We start from the raw sequence: 24,715 nt of genomic DNA, 5'->3' as shown, positions 1-24,715 counted from the left end.
TTTCAAGTTTCAACAATTAGTTCAATATTAAGTTGGGCAAACATTCACAATTTAGTATCCTTATTCAAAGTTTATCAATAGATACATAATAAGAAGGCAATCGATTATTATTACATAGATATTGAATGCACGACAGAAAATCTACTTGTAAAGCACAGTTTGTCGTTATTCTTTAAAAATAAAATGAATAATTTTTTTAAAATAGAAACATCTTTCTATAATTAATTTTACACAGGCAGAATAGGTATGATAAAATAAAAAATGTAGAGTTTAGAAAGAAGAAAAAAAACAAGAAAACTAAAAAACTATTAGAACAAGTTCCAAATTTTCGAGGGGAGTCTAGAAATGAAAGCGAAAGAACAAGCTGCTTAAATACACTTTTTTCACAGGACATTTACATGTTATAAATGGCAAAAAGGGACTTCTGAGAGAAGAATAAAGACATCAGCCTGGGAATTGAGACATAAAATTGAAATAAATGGCTCATGTTGTTAAATGACATAATAAGAGTATATAGTGTAAAAGTTAACAGATCATTGCATTGGTTATGCTGCTTTACAACCATATGTATCTTTTACAAATGTCAGATCTAATAGACTTAAAACACATGAACTTCAAAGTGTAATTATATAACTAATTTCTCCCATTACAGAAACAACTTTACTGCAGACATGTGTCTTCTAAATACTCTTCAATTGTTAATATTTGCCATGCTATGCTCATACGAATACATGTTAGGCAGAAAACATTGTGGCTACTTTCCCTGTACATTCCAGAAAAGTAGTGGCAGGAACAACAACACAGTCCCAATGTATAATTTATAATGGATCTAAAATATATTTCAATGAGAAAAATTACTAATTTAAACACATTATAGCTGCCAAATTTGTTCATTATATATTCATGTGAATGTCATACTAGTGAATGTTAAAGTGAGATATTTACATAGTTTTAATATTTTCATATGTGGGAGTGCTAATTACATACATTTACGTACTATTTTAAATTAGACAAAAGTAGATGCATCTTTCATGCTTGGATCTTCTGGACCATTTTTTTAAAATCAAAATCACCTGTTACATTAAAATTGAGGGATTAAATGTCAGCACAGAATCACATAGTTTATACAACACATGATATATCTGTTAGCAAGTCTAGGATTTATAAATAATTTAATCTAACTCTGACAATATAGGCAATAAAAACAACAGCAAACAATGTAACGGTAATAACAGAAGCATTATAAACCACATGGCCAAGACATTTAACTCTCAACAAACTCACATATTCTTTCCTTCCCAACAACAACATAAGAAATGTTGTTGTTATCCATTTTGTAGTAGATAAGCTGACAATAGAAACAATGATAATTTACGTAAAGATGATTTTTATTGAACGTAACTTGAAAGTAAATGACACATTGCTTACTTGTAAAAATAAAACAGTGAGGCCACCAAGAACTACGAATTCAACAAAACTATCGTTTTTACTTCTTAATGACTGATCAACACCACTCCAATATGCCCTACCATGCATGAAGTCCTTTCTAGTAGCATGAGAAATGTTTTGTTTTCTTTTGAAGAGACCAAGGCATGGAACTATCACAGGGAAAAGAGATTCTAACTTTTACTAGCCAATACATTGTAAAAGTTTCATGGATTATAATATCAAGATTAATTGAAAATTTCTTTTTCAAAGCCTTTTGCTTTCTTCATTTCCTTGTTTAAGGTGGTTTTGAAAAGCAACACACATCTCTACATTTTCATAAAGCAACACATATAACAAAAAGTGCACACACCTTTTTAGAACAATAAATGTTAAAAATAAGAGTTTCTTCTTTAGGCGTTCGTAGTAACAAAACTTACAAGGAAAAACATTATTTTGCACGTTCACTGTTTAGTTAGTGGTGTGATTGTGTCAATAGTAAGCCTTTTTTTCATTTTGACAATATTACATACATGCACAATAATAAAATTGTAAGAAGAGTTGATATTGAAGGAAACTAACCAACTAAGCCACAACTAAATGTTTTCAATAAGAACTTGTCTAATTACACATAGTGCAATGCGATCACAATAAATGGAACTTGGAAACTTAAAATATCATAGAGAAAAATGTGAAAGTTATAGCTTTTACATATGGATGAATAATGAGTATAAAATATGAGAGTTTAATATACTAAACAATTGTAAGGGAAGCTTCATTGATGGAAAAAGATTTATTTAAGTGGTTGCTTTAATTACCATTACTCGAAAGAGATGTCATACTGCATTGATATATACAAGCCGCAACAGTAACTAACATGAAGAGCAAATTTAAACATTGATAAATTTGACTTCCTTAATTTTAAGCTGTCAGCCACATATATGCTTATTATTTGACTTGTGTAGGATAAGTTGGCAAAAGTATATGGGTCACAAAAATTTATAAAAATTGGTGGAGATACAACAGACACTGATTGGCTGAAGTTGAGAAAGGCACAGTTTTGAGCTAGCGCTTGATTTTGACTCTTTAAAGGAAGAATCGAAAGTTTTCTCCTATGATCAATGTAAGCCATAAGGAAAACTCAAACAAATCAACTAAAGGAGAAAATCACTGTAAGAGATTGGTCTAATAGTCATATAAATCAAAATAGGCAAACAATTCTACCAAATAGGTTTGATTTCACAAGTTTTTAATTACTAACTGTTATTTTGTTTGTAGTTTTTGATTCTATCAGTTTAAGGTGGTTATTTCAACAAGATCAATAGAGGAAAGTTACATCATATTTTAGGAACTAAAAATGAACATAATAGTTTTCAGCGATAATAATAATCATAACACCAAAAAGAATATATTTTCATTTAAGTTGATAAATGGAGTACTTGTAAAAAGATAACTTTTAACTAACCTGTTACCAGAGGAGAACATATTTTCAATTTCTACAAAAGAACAGGGCATAAGACATCCACATAGCAACATCAAAAGCTTGCAAAACACAACATCCAGTGGCAGCAACAACAGAGTTCCAAAAAAATCACTTCAAGAACCACAACAAAAAGTGTTCCAACTGCAATTCAAAACAATAAAAGAAAATGTGTCTAGAGACTGAATCGAAGTCAAAGAAAATAAATACAATCCCATTTATATTAGTCAATTGCAAAGATGAAGTTTTAAAAAATGTACAAAATAATTCAAATACCTTTTAATTCTTTTTCATGGGATGATTTTTCATTTCCATGCTATGTTTGTGGGTGGAAGGATTATATTTGTTTGCCATGCTTGGATATTCTTTTTTCCCTGAACTAAGATGTTCAATTGTGCGCTTTTTTTGCATCTGTAACATTGACTGTCGTAGATGTCATTGGTTTATGAATCACATCTTGTTTCTCCAGGTAAGACAAAATGGATAATTTTTGCATTGCATCCAATTTTTTTGTGAATAGCCTTTTCATTTGAATGTTGAATATCTTGCCGTTCAATTGATCTTCCACATTTTGGAGCAATAATGTTTCTTTCTGAAAAATGAAAAAATTTGATTAATAATAACAAAATCATTAATATTTTATATTTTATATATATAATAATTAGAAAATAAAGCGAACAGACAAATAGAAAGAGATTGGATAATTTTACCATTAAAGAAGATCAACAACAATAGCATATGCAAGGATCATGAATTTTGAAATTAACCCATATGTTCACATGATCATATATACATTCATTTGAAACTCTTAGAAGTTAGATAGTATATTTTTGACAGAATTAAAGAAAGTGATTGCCCTTGGTCGTCCAAGGCTTCACATTTCTATATAAAAAAAATAATAAAAAAAAAAAAAATATATATATATATAATAAAATAAAATAATAAGATAGAAATATAAATATATGATTTGTAATCTTAGAATAAGTAATTAATAATTAATTCATGAGATATTTGTCTATTGAAGGTAAGTTTCCATTCCCTTATTATCTACAACATTCTATGTTATTTGATAAGGAACTCACGAGATATTGTTTGAAAGTTGTGAGCTCAAGTTCTTCAACTATAAAGGTCATGACAACTTATATGATACATAAAAAAATAAATCTTTATTAGAAATTCTCTTATGCTAGAGTTCTAAGCCTATAAAGCTATAGTATCCTTTTCAAGTTAAGGAAGTCATATGTTCACTTGATCATAAGGAAATCTATTACTATATTATAACTTAACCTTTTCAAAAATATCTTTGAGGTTGGTGTATCATCATAAATCGATTATATACTACCATAACTTCATAAGTGCTCAACTATTACAATCCTTATTTGTCAATGAGAGCAGTAAGATTTCAGAAATGTATCATCAAACACATCAGTATATTGCGACTCTCCTGCTAGAGCACTTGTTATAAAGGACATACCGAGTTTATTAAGATGGTAAAAGAAAAAATTTCAATTTTGAACATGCTTTTGTGCTAATCATTTAGACAGTAGTGAGTTAGAACATTCTCATCGTACATTCCCTTAATTGTTACAAGCTTGTGTTGAAGAGAAGAAATAAGAAACAATGAAAATACAAAATCACAACAAGTTCTTTGTGATTAGTTGGTGCGAAAAAAGTAATATGTACCTTGACGAAGAAAATTTCATAAATTTCTTCTGAAGTGAGGTGCAACAATTTCTCTGCAATTTCATCCGAAACAATAGCTGTTGCAAAACCGTTGTTGTCCTTAATAGTAACTTCAAATTGACATCTGTTTTGATAATTAATGAAAAAATTTAAAAATAATGGTTAGGTAAGACATGTATTTCTTTGAACAAACAAAATAAATAATCTTAATTAGTTATTATTAATTTTGTAGAAGAGCAAATATACCTAGGAATAAGATGTGTGGATCGGTGACAACTTGTGCAGTAGATTTCCCTTCACACATTATATCTTGTGAACAATTGCTTACAATTTGAGCATGCTAACACACTAAAGAGTTGATCCTTACTTGGAAGGGACAATTCAGCCTCAACATTAAATACTTGTCCCTTCAAATTCAATATACCTAATATTATTTTTTACTGAAAATAAAAAAAAATGGAAAAATAGAATAATATACTTGTTGTTCTTACCGGAGGTTTTGCTTGGATGTTAGCCACAGATATAACCTCATCCTCAAATGGAATCAACATAATAGAGCCTATTAGAGTTGTACTTTTCATCTTATAAGCAACAAGCTTTGTTTCAATTGTTTTGATCCTATAAACAAGTAAAAATACAAAAAATTATTAATATTAGCTCATCCAAAATAAAAGAAATAAAAGTGAAATTTCAAAACTTTGTGATTGTAAGATTAAAGATGTTTTTTATATCTCAAAATATTCTGAAATTTCGATGCATTAAATAAAAATATATATTACCACGTCCTTAATTCGGCAGCCTGTGGATATGAAGGATTGATTTCAATTGTTGTATTGAATTTGCTCGTCAAACCAACAAAGAAATAAAAGTGAAATTTTAAAACTTTGTGATTGTAATAAGATTAAAGATGTGTTTTATATCTTAAAATATTCTGAAATTCTGATGCATTAAATAAAAATGTATATTACCATGTCCTTAACTCAGCAGCCTGTGGATATGGAGGATTGATTTCAATTGTAGTATTGAATTTGCTCGTCAAACCAACGAATCTATTTGACGTTCCTACGTGCATTTGAATATGTGATTTTAGTTTCATCATGTCATATTATTTTTCAAAAAAGAAAAAAATAAATTTATTTGCACTTTTACCTGAGGATGATTTCCCAATTCTCCTAGCAAGAATGATCGGGTAATCATGAAGTTGATTGAAAAGTTTAACACCCTCATGATCAATAAAGTCCTCCCAAAGTGTTAGTTTTGTTGGTTTTTTCCTGCATATGCTCTGAAGGATGTTTTCAAATATTAAAATAAAATTATAGAAGATATGTGATATTGTAAAAACATTATATTATAAATAATAAAATTCAAATTAGATTATTATAAAAAAAATACCAACATTTTTGTCCTATAAAAGTCAGAATATAAGACAGTGAAATTGATCAACTACATACAATATGGACTGCAACATAAACATCTTTGGTATTGGTTCTAAGGTGATCGACTTACTATTATCAATATCATAAGCAGATGAACATATGAGAGACTAATAAAGGAGAAGATATAAAACCTCAAACATGGTTTTTCCAACTTTGTAAGAGTTACTTATCGAGAACTTAGTTTAAAACTGCTTAATTAATAAATAAAAAATGAAATTTTCGTGGAAAGACGGAAAAACTCAAACAACAACCTAGTGAAATCAAACATGTGGGTTAAGGGGAGGCAGAGTGATCGCAAATCTTATCCCTACGAGTACAACAAATCAAAGTAGGTATGAAAAAGAAATACACCATGACAAGAACTCAATATCTACCAGGAACCTCAATAAACTTGGATATCATTAGCTGTTGATCAAAATTCAATGTTGATCTTTAAGAAATAACACAAAATCATAGCAGAGGAAATAAATCAAATAGGGTAAGCAGTATATTCCCCTTTAACAGACTATGTCCACAATATTGGGAAGTTAATTTATCTAAAATAAAAAGGGCAGGAAGAAATTAGGAAGAAGATCAATCCTTATAAAAATTGAACCTTTATTTCAGAATGATTCAAAGGGACAAGGCATTCAATTACATTACTTAAACAAAAGAGAGGGGAAGATGCACAAACAAACCAAAAAGAAGAAGAAAAAGACAATCTTTGCAAAAACAAACAATAACACTCCTAAAAGTACAACCATCATCATGTAATAAGGTAGTTCATACAAAAGTTATAAGAAAGCTAGACCCACTGAAAATACCAATCTTTCCCTAATACCAAACTTCTTTTGCATAGTCCTTTCGTTCTTTGTCTATCTGTATATGGACATGCACATGCACGAGAGCACCACGAGGTAAGAATTAATGCAAGAAATCCCTTAAAAACTGTTGAACAAGGATTTCGTTGTATTTTATGCACAACAAAACTGAATTATACAATCAACGTAGCATCCCTCAACATATATACATTATACAAAGCTCCAATATAGAAATATATATATATATATATATGTATATATATATGTTTATCAATGTAAAAGGTAATCCAAAGCAACTTGAAATTAAATTTCAACTCAAACCATGAAAGTAGAGAAGACCAACGGATGTAGCATAAACCAGAATAATGTCTACCAAAAAGAACCAATAAAGAAACTCCTAGGAATATTCTGTTTCGACAAACTTCCATTCTTATTTGTTTATAAATACCAAATTCAAATTCTTTGGGTTGATACTCAAAAGTGTCAAATGTGGCAACAGCTAGTCGGGTTGGTGGTGGTAATGGATCCTCTGGAGGTTTGACCTCTTCAACTGGTTCAACAATGGTGTTTTTATCGAGTGTCCAAATGAATTTGTTAAGTGGATTTTCATATCCAAGAAGTGGTTCTTTCACAAATGCAATAGATACCAAGTAAGTCTTGAAAGGAGCAAATTCTTTTTCAAAATATGTTATATCAATACTGAAAATAGTGGCCTGAACTTGATTCTCCTGTAAAAGAATTTGTAAAAAGTTTGATTAGTTGTGTAAAATTTAAAAGTTATCTTATTATTTTTCATATTATTAAAGTAAAAATATAAAATGATGGATTATTTGGTTAACTCAATTAAAGTTAGGCTTTTAAAATCAATAATATATTAATAATAAAAATAAATACCTCTTCATCTTGTCAGGCTTTTAAAATCAATAATATATTAATAATAAAAATAAAATACCTCTTCATCTTGTAGAATTAAGAGTTGGTATTTTGTGGTTTTATCTTTGTTGTCCCTTGGTCGACTTTTATCAACAACTTGGACCTTACATGTCCAATTTTTAGTAGTTGGAGTGATCATATTGATGGTATATCTTTCCGCCATGTTGAAATATCTGCAATTAAAATACATTATAAGAGGATAAGCTAAAGGTAAATGTATAATGAAAGCAATATTATAATATACATAAACAAAAAAAATAAAATATATATATGAGATTTACCATTGCAAATTAAAGCACAAAGTTCAAGAAAAGGCCTTTTCAATAATTTCATTATAGACAACATTATATGTTGAATGATCATCATTTTCATCAATTATAGGTGGTCTAATTAATACTTTAACATTGTGAGAACTTGTTGCTCTTGATAAAGCAACATACAATTGTCCATGAGAGAAGACAGGTTCGCGTAAATATATACCAACAAAATCTAATGTCTGTCCTTGAGCTTTATTTATAGTCATGGCAAAACATAATCGTACAGGAAATTGTGTTCTCTTAAAAGGAAGAGGCAATTTTTCATCTTCTGAAGTCATGAGTGGTATTCGTGGAATAAATACATGTGTATTTTTAAAATCACCGCTAGATATTGTTGCACTAATAACATGAGGTTTAAAATCATTACATATTAACCGTGTCCCATTGCATAAACCCTCACAAGGATTCAATAACACAAGAAGTAATAAACGAAGTTTTTGTACAACATGTGTATAAATCAGGATAAGTATTTCTAAAGAGAAGATTTAGAGATTCTTTTTCAGAAGTAAAAGGAATAATGAGAGAATGAGGAATTTCAATTTTTCCATGGTCATTTGTTTTTCTTTTTCATCACCAATTCTCATTAAATATTCACAAAATTCAGGATCTTTAGTTGCACGCATATTCTTCGATAACTATAATATTTCCAGTTGATTCCAAATTTCAGAACACAATAAATTTTCACGATTAAAATCTTCTTTTTTTCCACTACGAACAACAGGAAGAGTTTGTCTGAAATCACCACTAAAAACAACTATTTTACCACCAAATAATGTATTAGTTTCCATTAGATCTCTTAAAAGTAAGTCAAATGCTTCAACCATTTTCTTTTTTGCCATTGAAATTTTGTCCCACACAATTAATCGTGCATCTCGTATTAAAGATGCTAGCAAACTTTGTTTACTAATATTGCAAGTAAAATTTTCATTGACATCAATAGAAATTTAAAATCGAGAATGAGCAGTTCGACCTCCGGGAAGAAGTGAAGTTGCAACGCTAGAACTTGCAGTTGCTAAAGCTATAAACCCCTTGTGTCTTACTATAGCAAATAAAGCATGATATAAAAAACTTTTACCAGTTCCACCAGGACCATCAATAAAGAATGCCCCAAATTTATTTGACAATACTCTATCAAGAATAATATCGTAAGCCTTTCTCTGTTCAATGTTTAATTTATTTTTAATAATAAATCTTCCTCACTAACAATGATATTTCTTTCATAATGAACTTCTTTAGCTTCTCTTGCTATTGATGAAGGTTTGATATATTCTGAAATTAGTTCAAATTCATTACTGTCACGACCCATTGAATGAAGAACATCATTAATGCAATTTAATACTTTATAACGTATTTCTCTTACATTTATGTTAGAACTTTTTTTGAAATCTTCAGACATTGGGCTTTCAAATATTTCCCATAATTCTCTAGGATTTGTTGGATTACAATAAATCAATAACATAGCAAATAATTGTCTTAAACTGGATGGCATTTGATAACTTGCAGCTTCAGACATGCATTCTACCAAATTATTATCACAAAGTAATAGTTCTCTCTACAGCTTCTCTAAATGAATTATATTGTACTCCATTTACAGTTCGCAAATCTTCATATGATTTTGGCCCTCTTACATTCATTAAAAGAGGTCTAAGCTAGTATCTTTCTCCCTCGGTTGGATGACATGTCACTACACGTCCAATAACATGACCTCGTTTACGACGTGTCCACATTTTATCTGATGTTGACCATAAAAAATGTTCTGGAAATTCACGATATAATAAATTTAGGTCCATAACTTCTTTGTTTGATTTGTTCATTAAAAAAAACCCAGTTAACATTGTTTTTCTTATCATGGGATTACTTGCAATTTTACTAATGTTGTCGGTACTTTTGAAGGAAACAAGTTGTTGTCCATCAAGATGTAGTTGTAGATGATATACAGTTGGACTCATTTTGCTAATAGGAAAAGCGAATATTCTCCATGCAGCTTCAGGTGGTGATACCCACCTAGCAGATTGATATTCTTTTATTTCATCTATCTCTAGGTTTACATCATTAGTCTGTATATGAAATGCTATTTTATCATGTCCTTTGCAAATGTATTTATAAATGTACTTAACAACTTTTATATCCGAACAAATCTCTACATTTATATGGCAGTTGAATTTACAAAGTAAATATGGATGGTAAGGAACAACCCATGAATTATCAAGAAAGTGTCCTCTAATTTTCACACTTTTTCCTGTATTTCGTCTTCTATAAATTGGGTATGAATTTTTTCCTTTAGTTGTTTGTTCTACAAACTCTTTAGGATACTTACTTTTACAACGTCCTTTTTTTTTCATACAAGAATTTGTTGGATTCAACTTACCACAAGGACCATGCATCATGTGTTGTGTAACAAGTGAGTATAAATAGGGATATATATTTTCATCTGGTATTTCAGCACATACAAATCGATCATATGCTTCTGGAGTTAGTAATTTGTAATTCTCATTTAGTATAATAAGAAAATGAGCATGGGGAAGTCCTCGTTTTTGAAATTCTATTGTATACATAAATGCTGCAACTTTACCAAATATATGCCTTTTCATTATATCATTTTTCAATTCTTCTATTTTTGCCCCAAACACTCTACTAACCAGATCAGGCCTATTTTATACCTCATCAGTCGATATAAGTTTTTCTTTTATTTCGGGCCAAGAAGGATTACATGTTATAGTAAAAAATATATCAGGTTTTCCAAAATGTTGCACTAATGCAATAGCATCCATATACCGTCTACGCATATCTCTTGGACCTCCAGTAAAGCTAAGTGGAAGTATGTGTTGTTTTCCTATATGTGAAGATTCTCTTTCCCCCTTACGTAAAACATCCAAAATTTCATCTAACACATCAGTTCTAATTAAATCTTGATTAAAAGAAGCAAAGTCTAATCGTTGACTTTCAATTTTTATCCATTCATCTACTACATATTGTTGGAATAATCTTCCTGCATGCAAGACTATATTTTCATCATCTCTTATTTGAAGTTTGTAACAATAATATTCACGACAAGAAATAGCGTCTCGTTTGTGCTTTTCTTTTAGCATAACTTTGGCTTCCATGTTAAGCAGTCCATCTATTGAACACATATTTTTTATACTTGGTAGTTGTTCTTGTTTGCAATATATTTGTGTTGATGTTCTTGAAGAACATTTAATTTTCTTAACACCACAGTGCCATCCACCTTGACCATATGGAAATAGCAATGGATATTGCAATGGATCATAACAACCGTAATAATAATTTACCAATTGACTTTTATCACTTTTTGTATATATTCGAATATGTGGTGTAGGAGTAGAATTAGTAATATCTTGTTCTACCCATATTCCTGCAACTTCTGATACTGTTGGTAAGTTATATATACGCTGATCTAAGCCAGAATCACACTTAAGTGCAATATAAAAATCAGATAGTTGTGGAACATCTACTAAAGATTTTAAAAGCACAGAGTATGGATTAATTTTTAATATTTCCATCAAAGTTCTCACAACATACTCATTTAATTTATTTGAACATGCCATTCGATTTCGTAATTCACTTTCACTATCAAAGAAATATAACTGAAGATTTTTTTCTTTTTTATCGGTAGGAATCAAGTCATTAATGAAATGATACATCTGACCTTGAACCCAAAAAGTATAAATACCATTATTTCTTTTTGCTAATTCTTTGTCATAAGTTACTCCAAGAGATGTGAAAGCAAATATATTATTGTACGTTCTAATGTAAGTTCTAAAATGTTTTGATAGTTCTATATTTTCCAGATAAAGGTTCTTTAATTCTATTGGAATCTCATGTGAAGTTGATTGAACAGAACCATTGCTACAACTAAATGCAGGCGGTTCATATTCAAATTTTTGGCTTTACAAAATTGACAATTTGATACTTCTTTTAATTGATATAATTAATTCTGATTGGCATAGTACTACCTATTTCTGATAGGAGCAACATGGGTTCTCTCATAATAAGATTAGAACTTTGTACAACAGAAACAATGGTGGAATTAGAAGATGATGTAGTATCCAAATCATTATTCATTGAATTTTCAGATAAGTTATGTTTTCTCCCTTCAGCTCTCTTTGCGTGACGACGTGCCAGAAGAATCTCTTTTTCTTTAGATGGCATCAATCTGTATAATTCGCGTCTCCTAGCATTTCTATCCTCATTTGATTTTTGAAAAGCATGCACATTTTTATGTTTTATATTAGAAACAATGGTGGAATTAGAAGATGATGTAGTATCCAAATCATTATTCATTGAATTTTCAGATAAGTTATGTTTTCTCCCTTCAGCTCTCTTTGCGTGACGACGTGCCAGAAGAATTTCTTTTTCCTCAGGTGGCATCAATCTGTATAATTCGCGTCTCCTAGCATTTCTATCCGCATTTGAATTTTCAAAAGCATGCATATTTTTATGGTTTATATTACCTGACATCTTTGGGATCAAAATAATTTTACACAAAATAATTATCTGGCAAATAATAGTAATAATTTTAAATAAGAGATTAGTTGAGTAATACTTACCACACACCGAGAGAAAAGTGAAACACAGGAGCGAACAAATACCGCAACGAAGTGATAATTCTGTAAAGTTAACAGTTCAAATCATATATTAAATCTAATATAATAGGCATGTATAACAGAGAAAAAAGTAAAAAATGCTAAAAATATGAGGTTGATTTAAAAAGTATTGCAGAAGAGAGTATGGAATGAAAATAGTAACAAACAACATATAATTTTTTTCTATTTAAGTCTCAATAATTGATAAGTAGAGAATAACAAACAAAAATTAATGTGCAATTTATGTACTGGAACAAAAGAACCAAGTTGTAAGCTTCCTATGACAACACTGTATCAACTGGAAGTTTTATTGCCCGAAAAATCACTTTATGATTCATGTAACATACAATGTATCTTTCAACCTATGTTGCGCGAACTCTTCAAAAAAATCAGTGGGTGCGTGTCAGATTCTCCAAATGTAGTGTATTTTTTGAAGAATCTGATTCTGGCGAGTGAGTGTTGTGCCGTAATTTGACTATTTCTAGAAAAATCACTTTTTGAAATGTTCTAAGTATAAAACAATTTGAGAAAAATACTTAGAAAAGAGTCGCCACTTAATTTTTTAAAGAAATCAAGAAAACTTATAATTTTCAAAGATTTAAAACAGAAAAAATCATTTGAAAATACCAAAGAAGGTTCGGGGTTCAATTTATACTTCGAGAAGGGTTTAAGCATTCGAAGTGTCCGCTAACATGCGGTTGACCTGTGATTTGACAAAAATATATTTTGACTATTTTTAGAAAAATGATTTAAGAATAATACTGTACAATATTTGGTTGACTTCGAGAAAAATAATTAAATAAATGACACATTTTCTATTATTTCATTTTAGAGAAATGGACCTAAAATGAAACATTTGAATTAAGGTGCGAATGGATAGAATTTTAACAAAGCTAGATTAATTAGAAATGATTTGATACACTTTTTAAAATAATAATTTAAACCAAATTAGTTAATTTAAGCATGGAACCATTTTAAATTAATTGAAGAATAAAAGTTTCGACTAATCCTTTTGAGTAAATGACTAAGTAAGTGTGTGTATAAATATATATATATTCAATTAATTGAAAAGGTTTTGATTAACATTTTTTAAAGTTTATTTGAGAAAAAATACTTTAAATTACAACAATTTTAAAATGAGTAAAAAAAGTGATTAAATGAAAAGTATTAAAGAACATCTCTTTTTAAGAACCAAAATTTTAACTTAATTGAAAATATAAAATTTTGACCAATATACTTGATTAATAAAATAAATAAACACAAAAACATGAAATGTATTAAAATTAAACCGACACAAAGAAAATAACTCATCTTTTGGGGAATCTAATTAAGTTAATTAATAATTTTAAAGTTAGAGTTAAACAACAAACAATAAGTAATTACAATTAAATAATTAAAGAGTAAGGGAGAGATTGAATTTAGGTCCTTTTGGCCTAAATTCACTGTGGTCCAAAAGTGGGATGTTGTTTATGCATTTCTGAATTCCTTGAACCCGTGTTTCAACTTTCAAGACCCGGATATTTGCTTCCACTTCACTTGAATCATGATGGAGTTGACTCAGAAATGAACCAACTCGAAGATATGCAGGAATGGAGTCCATATTGGACCCATCGATTTTCACATGCATCATAAAACACACATATAAGAATTAATCCAAATCATGATAAAGCACCTAAGCTAATAAATATATGCAAGTCCACATTTGGAATCTCCACAACGAGAGGTAAGATAATTTATTAAAAAAAGTAAAAAAAAAATGAAAGAGGAATAAAAGGCACTAGACTCTTAAAAATCATTTTAATACCACCTATCCTTGACATGATTAAATTAACACTTTCAACAAATTGGATACTAATCTGAAAGGAATATTCAACTAAATGGACATCGATTTTTAAAAGAAATGGCATAAAGTGAGACATAGAAGAAGAGAACATTATCACATATAAACTTCTCACCTTTTCATATGAAAGATAAGAGTTAATTAGATGGTAGTAGCTACGATCATTTCATTGAAAGTAAGAAAAAATAATAAATAAATAAAAAAGTCACAGATGCAACAACTATATTACCTTTAAATTAAAATGTCAATATTCACACGATAAATGGGAAGGGAAAGGAGTGAGAAGTTATTCATTACCAAATCTTATCAAATTTGTCTGAAACTTAAAACAAATTCAGACTCTGAAATACTTTAATTGAAGGCAACAAAACTCAAGTAAGGGACAAGATCGATTATCTGGCATCAAACAAGTCAGTAAACATCGCTAACTAAATGTAAGTATGACATCGACCAGAACAGAGGCATCAGAATCTTGTGTGTTTGTGAAAATAACCAGCAAAACCTTAGTTATCTATAGCACACATTATTATAGGTGGGATAGAAAACATCCTAATTTACAAATTCCAACAACATTACAAGCTTGATGATCATAAAGAACTAACGAGTAACAACCTAAATGAGCAGGGACCAAACTTATACTTAAATCAAAGTGAATGAAACAAACAAATAATAAGTTTACAATTTGAGACCTTTAAACGACATCACACTAAAACAGAGAGGTCGAGCTAATTCAATAAACACTCCATTTTATCGCATATATGTCTACCTGAGAACTTAAGTAGAGAACGTCAAAGCATTAAAGATGAAGATGATAAGACTATATCTACTTAAACACTAAAATGGCAAACTATAGAAAGCCATATATTAAACATATGGAGCAAATTAAAGGCTGGCAGCCCCCTCCTAAGTAATATGGAACATATTTGGTCCTCTTAAATGTCCCAGAAAAGCCATTAGAAGACACAATACAAAATTTATAGGCCACAATTGATATATTACAAGAAAACAATGTATTATAGATCCTAAACTATCAAAGAAGAGAAGGAATTATAGTTGTGGCTGTGTTCACGCTATCGAGATATATTTGGAATGTATTATTCTAACCTAAAAATACATAGCTTCCATCCCGATGATTCCAAGATAATAATATGAGCATTATGGAAAATATATATTTTACCCCATTTAAGCAAGAGGACAATGTAAGAAACAAAATAAGAAGGGGATGAACACCTTATGCAATTTTAGTCATTTGCAGGACTCATGCTAAACCAACAAAAGATTTTAATTGGTATTCGATTATTCATTCAACAAATTAAGGACTTAAACCGGATATATGATGAGTAGAGAAATTTAATGTAAAGGCTCCAAACTCAAAGGGAAATATTGTAGTCCAAAGTCGGGAGCAGAGATCAAATACATGAGGTTAGGCTAATATTCAATACTTCCTTTTCAAGAATAGTAGGACAAGCATAGGGCCAAAAAATAAGAGCTTCTCGATTTAGTCACTACTTAAACTAACAAAGACAAATTAAATTGGCAACGTTGATTTTATAATTCAAAGTCAACTAGTAATTCCAAAAATACAATGCAAACTGATTCAATTTAAGATGAAATAAAAAAAAACAAACTGAACAAACTATAATATTAATACCATATATGAACCAAAGCATCATATTAGACAAAGAACAAGACAAAAGAAACAAAATATCACCTCTTTCGGAGCAGTGACTGGACGACACGAACTTGAAAGAGAGCGACTTCTCGCACAACTTCGACCCGAGCAGCAAACCAAGAATTTCAAAGTAACTTCAGACAAAACCTTTCTCAAAACTTAGAATTAGAAAATCGTTTTCAAATTTCTTGAATATAAAATGAGTATTGTCAAAGAACCAAGCCTAAAACCTCTCAAAATCCAAAAATAAAGAAAACCCTTCCCTGACTTTTTTCCCCACCCCCTAAATAATGAATGAAGATGGAGTTTAAATAGAGGAAGAATAGGGTTCGGTTTTGGGGGGAAAAGCGTGGATTCGAAATTCGAATTCCTTCCTAGAGGATAAGGTTGGAGCTGAAATTGGTACAAATCTCCAACGGAATTGAAAAGAGAGTCGTCCGATCTTGAACAAGGACAAGCGAGACATTAAGATGGCAACACCTGGAAAATTCGACAACGGTCCTCATACGAGATGGACTCGTCGCTGCTGGACTCGGGTCGCTGGATTCGGTTTCGCAGCACTTCTGGGCTGCTCGCAATGGGCTGCGTATTTCTGATTGTTTTCTGGGTTTCGTTGGGTTGAAGGAGACGAAGAATGAGGAGTATAGGGGTGGGGTCGTTTCTGGTTTGCTGTATCTTGTATCTGATGGGTCTTTGGTATGTTGTATTAGTGGGCTTCTTTTGTGAACAATTGAAAGTGGGCTGGCTGGGAATTGAGGTATCAATGGGCTGCTGGATTGTCCCAAAGTTGGTCTAAAAAGGGTCCAAGAAGGGGAGGTCCAAGATGAGTTATATCCTGGAGTTTAAGAAATAGCTAAATTTAAGAAATAGCTAAATTGAGTTAAATTAACAAATTCGGCTAAATCCTGAATAAGATGAATTAGATATTAATTAATTAACGAGCTTCTTAATTTTAACAAATAAAAATCATTAACTTAATCATAAACCAATAACTCAAAAATATAAGTATTAATTACTACACCACTTGACCAACTAATTAAGTAAAATTAAAATCTTTTTGAGACAATTCTCGAACATTTATAAAATATACTAATTATATGCATAATTATCTAAAACATATATATTATTTAAAAATCGTAAAAAGTGACAAAACTATTTAAAATAATTTGAAAAATATTTTGATTTTTATAAAGTTGATTATTTCAAATCATTTGGAATTTAAGAAGCTCGATGATTAATATATATTGTGGAGGTCCAAAATTGGGTGTCAACAGTGAGCATAGAGTTAAGAAGAATGAATGAGAAGAGAAGGATAGAAATGAAGATAAAAAGACTACTGATGTATTGATTGAAGGTTTATTCTTAAAAAATCAAAGAGATTGTTCCTAGTGATTCTATTTCAAATTTAAATTTTGTGAGGTATTATAACTATAATGTGATTGTTCGTTGCTTATTACTCTCAGTTGCAACATTGGTGCATTTATTTTGAGACTGATAAGAGTTAATGATAAACATGTGAAATGGTGCAATTTTTTTTAATTTTGTTCGACTTCCTACTGATTTTCATGTGAAAGTCACTTAAGGTTTATTTAAGAGGCATTTATGGGCTGAATCTTCTGTTAATAAATTGCAAATGCTAATGAGGCATCGAATCTTATGAGAAATGATGAGGAAGCTAAGGCTAGGCAGAAGCAGACAATAGATTGTATGATGAGTATCCCTAAAGTTATATTATAACAATAATAGTAATGCCTCATGAACTTCCATATAGAATTGGAGTAATGTGAAGGAGAGACTGATAACTTACCTGAAACTGAAAGAACCAAAAAACTAAACAAACTTGAAACAATGGCAAGATGAACTGTCTGGAAAAGAGAAGATGAAATAAAGTAGTAAAAAAACAAAAAAGTATCAGAAAAAGAACAAGGAAATAAACACCCATTTAACTTTTCAATATCAACATTGATACAACACAACCAAATTAACATTGAAATTCGAAATAAAAATAAAGATCATACAAAAGTAATAAATAACGCAACACAGAAACTAAAGGGAAGGGATGAAGGTTGAAGAATATTGGAGAGAAAGGATTAGACGAAATAATAATTAACAATATAATCTAGGAATTTCATATTCATAAACTTTGAAAGCATGAAGAGAATTGACAGAAAATTGAGATAAAAACATGCATGAGTTGGATCACCCGATTGAGAAGATGAAAGAAAGGAAAGTATAGTTTTCAAAAGTTTGGAAAAAACAAAGATCATGGCAAGGAAATATGTTAAATATAAAAAAACACCTATGAATTCAGCTACCAAATTGAAATTTGAAGAGAATCAAGAGATAGCTTAGGTAAAAATTGGGAGATATACTAACCGCAAATTGGTACAATCATCAGTGCAAAGAAAATTGTACTTCATTCGAGAGAAAAATAGAGCAGTGTGGATGCTTCTGGAATAAAGTTGAGTGTTCCTTTTTTGCGTAAAATGATTTGGGGATGTTGAGTGACAAGTGCAATAAAAGAATAGATATAAAACTAATTTAATGACGAATTTGCCCTTGGTTTGGAGTAAGATATTGTATCATAGATATTTATCATTTACCCTTTATGCTGAGTATAATTACAAATCTGCCATTGGTCGTCCTTGGTCAGTAAGATGACTAATGATAAACTCGAGAATGCTTAGAACCCAAATACGGTTAATATATGGCAAGATTAGGTTTCAACATAGTATGATCCCTTCACTAATTAATTAATTAATATATAATAGTAATTATAGAAGTATGAATCTAAGCCTCCCAGCTCTTGAAGAGCAAAAATTACATGTACAACTTCTTGATGAACATTGATATTTTAGTGTCTAATAAACATTTGATTTGACCATATAGAAAAAGCTTAACGATAAAAGCACCAGAAGACACAAATTTCTGGAGAGAAAGACAGAAAACACATAATACAGAAGAGGTCGAAAAGCTTTATTTCTATTAACAAATAGTGCTCCACCAGCCATCCAGTACAAATACTACCAATTAAGCATACAAATAATCCAAGTGTAAGAGAAATCAACCATGAAACACCTGCACTCTAGGGATATTCACGTTATATTCCTATTTACTCAAAGTTTAAGAATTACTATTAGTATACTGGTAAGATAAAAGGATTTATTGGAACTCACATCTATTTTCTTGAAAATTTAATTTCTACTATAACTTAAAGCCATATTTTTACTATATCATTTATGTTGGTTGTTAGGTATTCTTCTTTGGCAAGAATATTTCATAAGAAAGCGACTGCATTTGTTGTGATGCTTTAGCTATATGAGTGTCTCAATACTAAAGATGAAGGCTCTGTTATACCATTAAACACGAGCACAAGAGAACATAGAAATCTGAATTATCCTAAATCTAAGAGAGAGATAATTTTAACAAAATAGAAGATAGAAGAAAACACAGAGTTCTTAATTTTTTATCAGTTCATATTTTTGGAATGACCTAGGGTTGTAATATCCAATTAAGAAAGTAAACAGAGGATTGATTAATAAGAGCAAGAAAAAAGAAAACGACCTAGGGTTGTAATATCCAATTAAGAAAGTGAACAGAAACCATCTTTGAATATTTGAAAAGGACTGATTAAGAGCAAGAAAAAAGAATGGTCACTCAAAAATTGAAAATTGAAAAAGTTAATCGAAAGAGATTTAAAGCAAAAAATGCGAATAAAACATACCTGGAAACACTAAATGTCTTAACCCTTTAGTCTTGAAAATCTAAGAAAACTGATGCAAATGAGATATTTATTTATTTTCATTGGAAGAGTGGAGAAAAATGTAGATGCTTCTAGAGTATAAAAAAAATGCAGCCTTGGTTTGAGCATGAGTGCACGGATATCAACAAATTCCAGTATAGTAGTTATAATTTGCCCTTGTATATTTGATTTAATATCCCTTTTTCTATAGAATACAAATAAAAGAGAAAACTAAATAAATTGTCCACACGGTATGTATCCAAATTTGTTCCTATGGAACAATTTAACAAAATATATCCATAAAGTACAAAATTTTACCCCGTCTGTCCATCTCTTTAATTAATTATTTATCTTCTGTTTTTTTCCCACTTAATTTATGTTTCTTTTTCTTTGTAAAAATAAAAATATTGATTAACAATGTCTATACTAATAAAAATATATTAAACAAATAAATAATTAGATTACAACAAAAAATAATAAAGAGATGGTTGAAGATGGAGTCCGGAGCCTAAAGGGCAAAAAAATTTGACAAAAATTCCAAAAGGGTACATCAATTATTATTTTTAACCAAAGGGGCAAAATCGCTAATGGGGTAGCCATTTTGTTTTAACGCCGTTACTATGTTAAACAATCAAAATCGCGGACCTACCAAAGATTTTGTCCAACAAAAAATTCCATGTAACATCTCGCAACTAGAAAGAATTAGAAAGAAGTTTAAAATCTGTAAATAGTCATTTTTGGAAAGTATAAGGAAATCTAGAAAGTTTCAAGTAAGTTAAAGTGAGTTTTTGGTCAACTTCAAACGACCATAACTCCTAGATCAGGATGATTTAGGTGTATTTCCAGATATGGTTGGAAATATCTTGGAATGATCTTTCCAACGCCGCCAAGTTTGCTCGATTCCGAGTTCGGGTGAGGGAGTTGTGCCATTTGGAAGTTGGGATGTTGGATTAAGGAAATGTCCAATCCGGGTTTTGGAAGGGTAAATTAGTCTTTTCCTTACCTAATTATTCTAATTCGTTTTTAGGAGTTAATTGGGGTAAAACAAGATTTTTGAGTCAATTTGGAAAAGTTAGAGTTCACGCTAGGGCTTGGAGATAAGAGAAAGGAGGAGAAAAGAGAAGAGAAATCAAGAATCGCCAAGAAACATTCGAGCTTTGCGTGTGGATTTCGTCGGGGATGATCCCTACAAGGTATGTGAGATCACATAGTGTTGGGTTAGTTCACCGACACGCCAAACTTGTTTCAATTCAGCAAAATTGGAGTTGTTTGAATGTTAAGAAAGTGAAGTTCTTGAAGAACATTGTTGAATTCTTGTTGGTTGATTGTTGAATGCCTAGTGTTGATTTGATTCGTATTTCCGGGTTGTTTTTCGAGTTATATCTATTGGGTATTGAGGGTACTAATGATCCTAAGTGTTTGGGGAAAGAACTATGGAAGTTTAGAGGATTTAGAGACGAAAAACAAAGGAGAAAAGTTGGAATTTTCTAGGGAAAAGGGTGGGGCGTCACGCCAGCCAGTGCGCCCCAACAAAATCTTTGAAATTTATCCCTTGGGGCATCACACCAGCCAGCGCGCCCCAACTTATCCTTTGAAATTTGGGGCTTGGAGCCCCACGCCTCTCAGAGCACCAAGGACGCAATTCACCCCATTTTCCCCCCATCTTTTCGTACTAGTTTCTAAGTGATGTACCTATGTTTCCTAGTTGATTCTAACACTCTAAGGTACATCTAAACATCATGAAATCATCCATAAACATGAGATCGTGAACCTTGAATCCATAATCCAATTCAAGGAAAGTTAAGATCAAAGTTAAGAGAAGTAAAAATCAAGTCAAGAGAAGTTCTTAAGAGTTTTACAAAAGTCTTTTGCGAACATTTTAACTTTGTTTTAAGACATAAGTTTTGAGTTTCGTAAAGAGTAAAGTTGAAGTTCATTTCTTCAAAAGTATATGGGGACAAAGTATTCCCAAAGAGATTTAAAATGTTTTCACATTTAAATAAGAACGGAAACTGAGATTTCCAAAGAGCCTTCGGGCTAGTTTTCAGAAAAAGTAATTGCTTTCTAAATAAAGCAAGAGGGGAAACTTTGATTTCCAAGATAGCCTTTGAGCTAAGTTTTTGAGCACTAATCTCAAATCACAGAGGAAGTATGTTTTTAAAACATAAGAGCTAGTATATTGGGAGTAGTATTGAGCACCGAGTTGGGGGCGAGCATGAGTTCAAGTAACTCACGTCTCCATAAAACCATGTAGCCACCATGGGTAGAAAAGGGTCATACTTTTTAGATGAACCTTTTTCACAATAGACTAGTGGATCCATTTAGTAGTTCAGGTCCTATACCTTTGGCCAGGTGTAGCATGCGCTCGCAACGTGAAGTAGATCGTTGTATCATTACTATAGCTCTTATGTGACGGTTGTCGGTTAGAGAAACTCCCACAGAAGTTATTGTATTTTTATATACATCAGTTTATTGTATTTTTACATACATTTCAGAGTTATGTTGTATCCTTGTATATACACAGAGTTAACATCATGTTTTTAAACAACTTTTCTTTATATTGCACTTGTTTTAAACTGCTTTATATTGAAATGAGTTCAGTTATGTATTCATGAGTTAAGAAGAGCCAGGTAAGTGTTTCTTTCAGATTCTCTTTTCAGCCTATGTTGTTTTAGCATTCCAACTAGCATGCTCGTACATTTAATGTATTGATGTCAGTTGGCCTGCATCGTCTTATGATGCAGACACAGGTAACTAGGATCGGCATCCTAACACACCGTTGATCCAGTGAGTAGTTCAGAGTCAGTCGGTGAGCCTCCTTGCATTCTGGAGGATCTATTTTCATTGCTTTCTAGTTAGTTTATTAGGATGTTGTGGGGTTTGTCCCAACATCCATCTCAGTTGTTTTAGAGGCTTCATGCATAGTCATATATTAGTCCTGTGAGTCTTTTCATTTTCATTTATTATTGTTAAGACTTGGGTTGCCACTTTTGGCCAAGTTGAATGTTTAACCTTTAAAACATTCTCAGTTATTTCATTATTCAGTTCAGTTAAGTTCTTTGATCATTATAGATATGAATATTGTCTTCCACTGAGCTAAGAAAGTCAGGCCAAGGGTTCTCTTGGGGCCAGCAATGGTCTTCGAGTGTCCGTCCCGCCCAGGGTGTAGGCCCACTTTTTAAAAAGAACATCGCTGCCCGTGCAACGTTTTTGGGGAATTTTTTAAAAAAAAATAATAAAATCGCTGCTATGGCAGTGTTATTATTTTTTTAAAATGTTTCAAATTTTAAGATTTTTTTACTTCAGACATCCCCGACCCACCCCTACCCCTACCAAAAAGAATTGCTTTTGAAAAATTCAAATTTAATATTTTTTAAAAATTTTATGCCATTCCACCAGGCACCCAGCACCCCCACTCCCTCGCTACCCCCATCAAATTTATTTAAAAAATCATTTTTTACGCCACCCCTATCCCTACCCCCCAGGCCACCTCCCGCCATTTTTTTATATAAAAAAAAATGTTTTTAGAAAATATTTCAAATTTAATTTTTTTTTTTTTTTATGCCACCCCTACCACTACCACCCCACCCACCAAGGCCATTTCTGTCAAAAAAAAATATTGAAAATTGCTCCACAGGTAGCGATTTTAGTAAAGAAATTTTTTTTATTTTTAAATCGCTGCATTGGCAACGATTTTAGTGGTTTTTTTTTATTTGGTGAATTTTTAATTATTTTTTTTAAATCGCTGCTTGTCAGTAACATGTGAATGTTTGAACAATTAAAAAAAGAAAATTGGAAGGGAATTTCGCTGCTTATCAATGATTTAAAAACAAAGAAAATTTAATACGATTTAAAAAAAATTAAAAAATTCTTTCACCAAAATCGCTGCCTTTTTTAAGGAAAAAAAATTTCTTCCACCAAAAGCTGGCAGCCATTTTTTTTAAAAAAAAATCACTAAAATCGCTGCCAAGGCAGCGATTTAAAAAAAAAAACTTTTTACTAAAATCGGCTACTTGTGGAGCAATTTTCAATATAATTTTAATTTTAAAAATATTTTTTTTAAAAAAACACTGTTATAGCAGCGATTTTTTTTTAAAAAAAAAAATCCCCAAAAATGCTGCACGGGCAACGATGTTCTTTTAAAAATTGGAAAAAAATTTGGACAAAATCGCTAGTAGGTCAGCGATTTTGATTGTTTAACGGAGTAACAGCGTTAAAACAAAATCTCTACTCCACCAGCTATTTTGCCCCTTTCGTTAAAACAAAATTTGATGTGCCCTTTTGGAATTTTTGTCAATTTTCTTTACCCTTTAGGCTTTGGACTCGTTGAAGATGTATGTTATATCAGAATTCATATTTCATATATCTATATTACCTTAAAAGCATGAACTCCAAACTTGATGTTATATTACCATAATATCCCTAACTTAGGTTGTAACATCCGACAATTTGAAATAGCTAAGAAGAGACTTGAAATTTGGAAATTTTCAATTTTTTGGAAAGGATTTGAAAATCTGGAAAATTTTGGCTAAGTATGGAAAAGGTGAGTTTTTTGGCCAACTTTGGGCAGTCATAACTTCCAGCTCAGGATGATTTAGGAGTATTTCCAGTTATGGTTGTGAAGCTTGTGGAACGATCTTTCCAACACCACCGAGTTTGCTCAATTCCAAGTTCGTATGAGCGAGTTATGCCCTTTAGAAGTTGGACAGTTGGAAGGGAAATCTGTCCGGAAAATTAAGGGCATTTTGGTCTTTTCACAAATCAATTCTTTTGGGGTTATATT

General features: G+C 31.0%; 1 long non-coding RNA gene across 1 annotated transcript; it reads right to left on the bottom strand.

The window, feature by feature from the left end:
* Window positions 1-967: 967 nt before the first annotated feature.
* On the bottom strand, window positions 968-20,070 carry LOC107062143 (uncharacterized). The gene is made up of 12 exons (XR_001474457.1): window positions 19,915-20,070; window positions 17,998-18,055; window positions 12,643-12,702; window positions 7,777-7,930; window positions 5,738-7,552; window positions 5,557-5,650; window positions 5,080-5,206; window positions 4,835-4,995; window positions 4,589-4,712; window positions 3,182-3,497; window positions 2,891-3,049; window positions 968-1,073 (listed from the first exon to the last, which is right to left on the bottom strand). It is a non-coding gene; the product is annotated as an uncharacterized lncRNA (long non-coding RNA).
* Window positions 20,071-24,715: the final 4,645 nt, after the last annotated feature.

Source organism: Solanum tuberosum, unplaced genomic scaffold, assembly GCF_000226075.1.
Source record: "Solanum tuberosum cultivar DM 1-3 516 R44 unplaced genomic scaffold, SolTub_3.0 scf00204, whole genome shotgun sequence".
Taxonomy (NCBI): Eukaryota; Viridiplantae; Streptophyta; class Magnoliopsida; order Solanales; family Solanaceae; genus Solanum; species Solanum tuberosum.
This window is presented reverse-complemented; position numbering and strand designations above follow the sequence as displayed.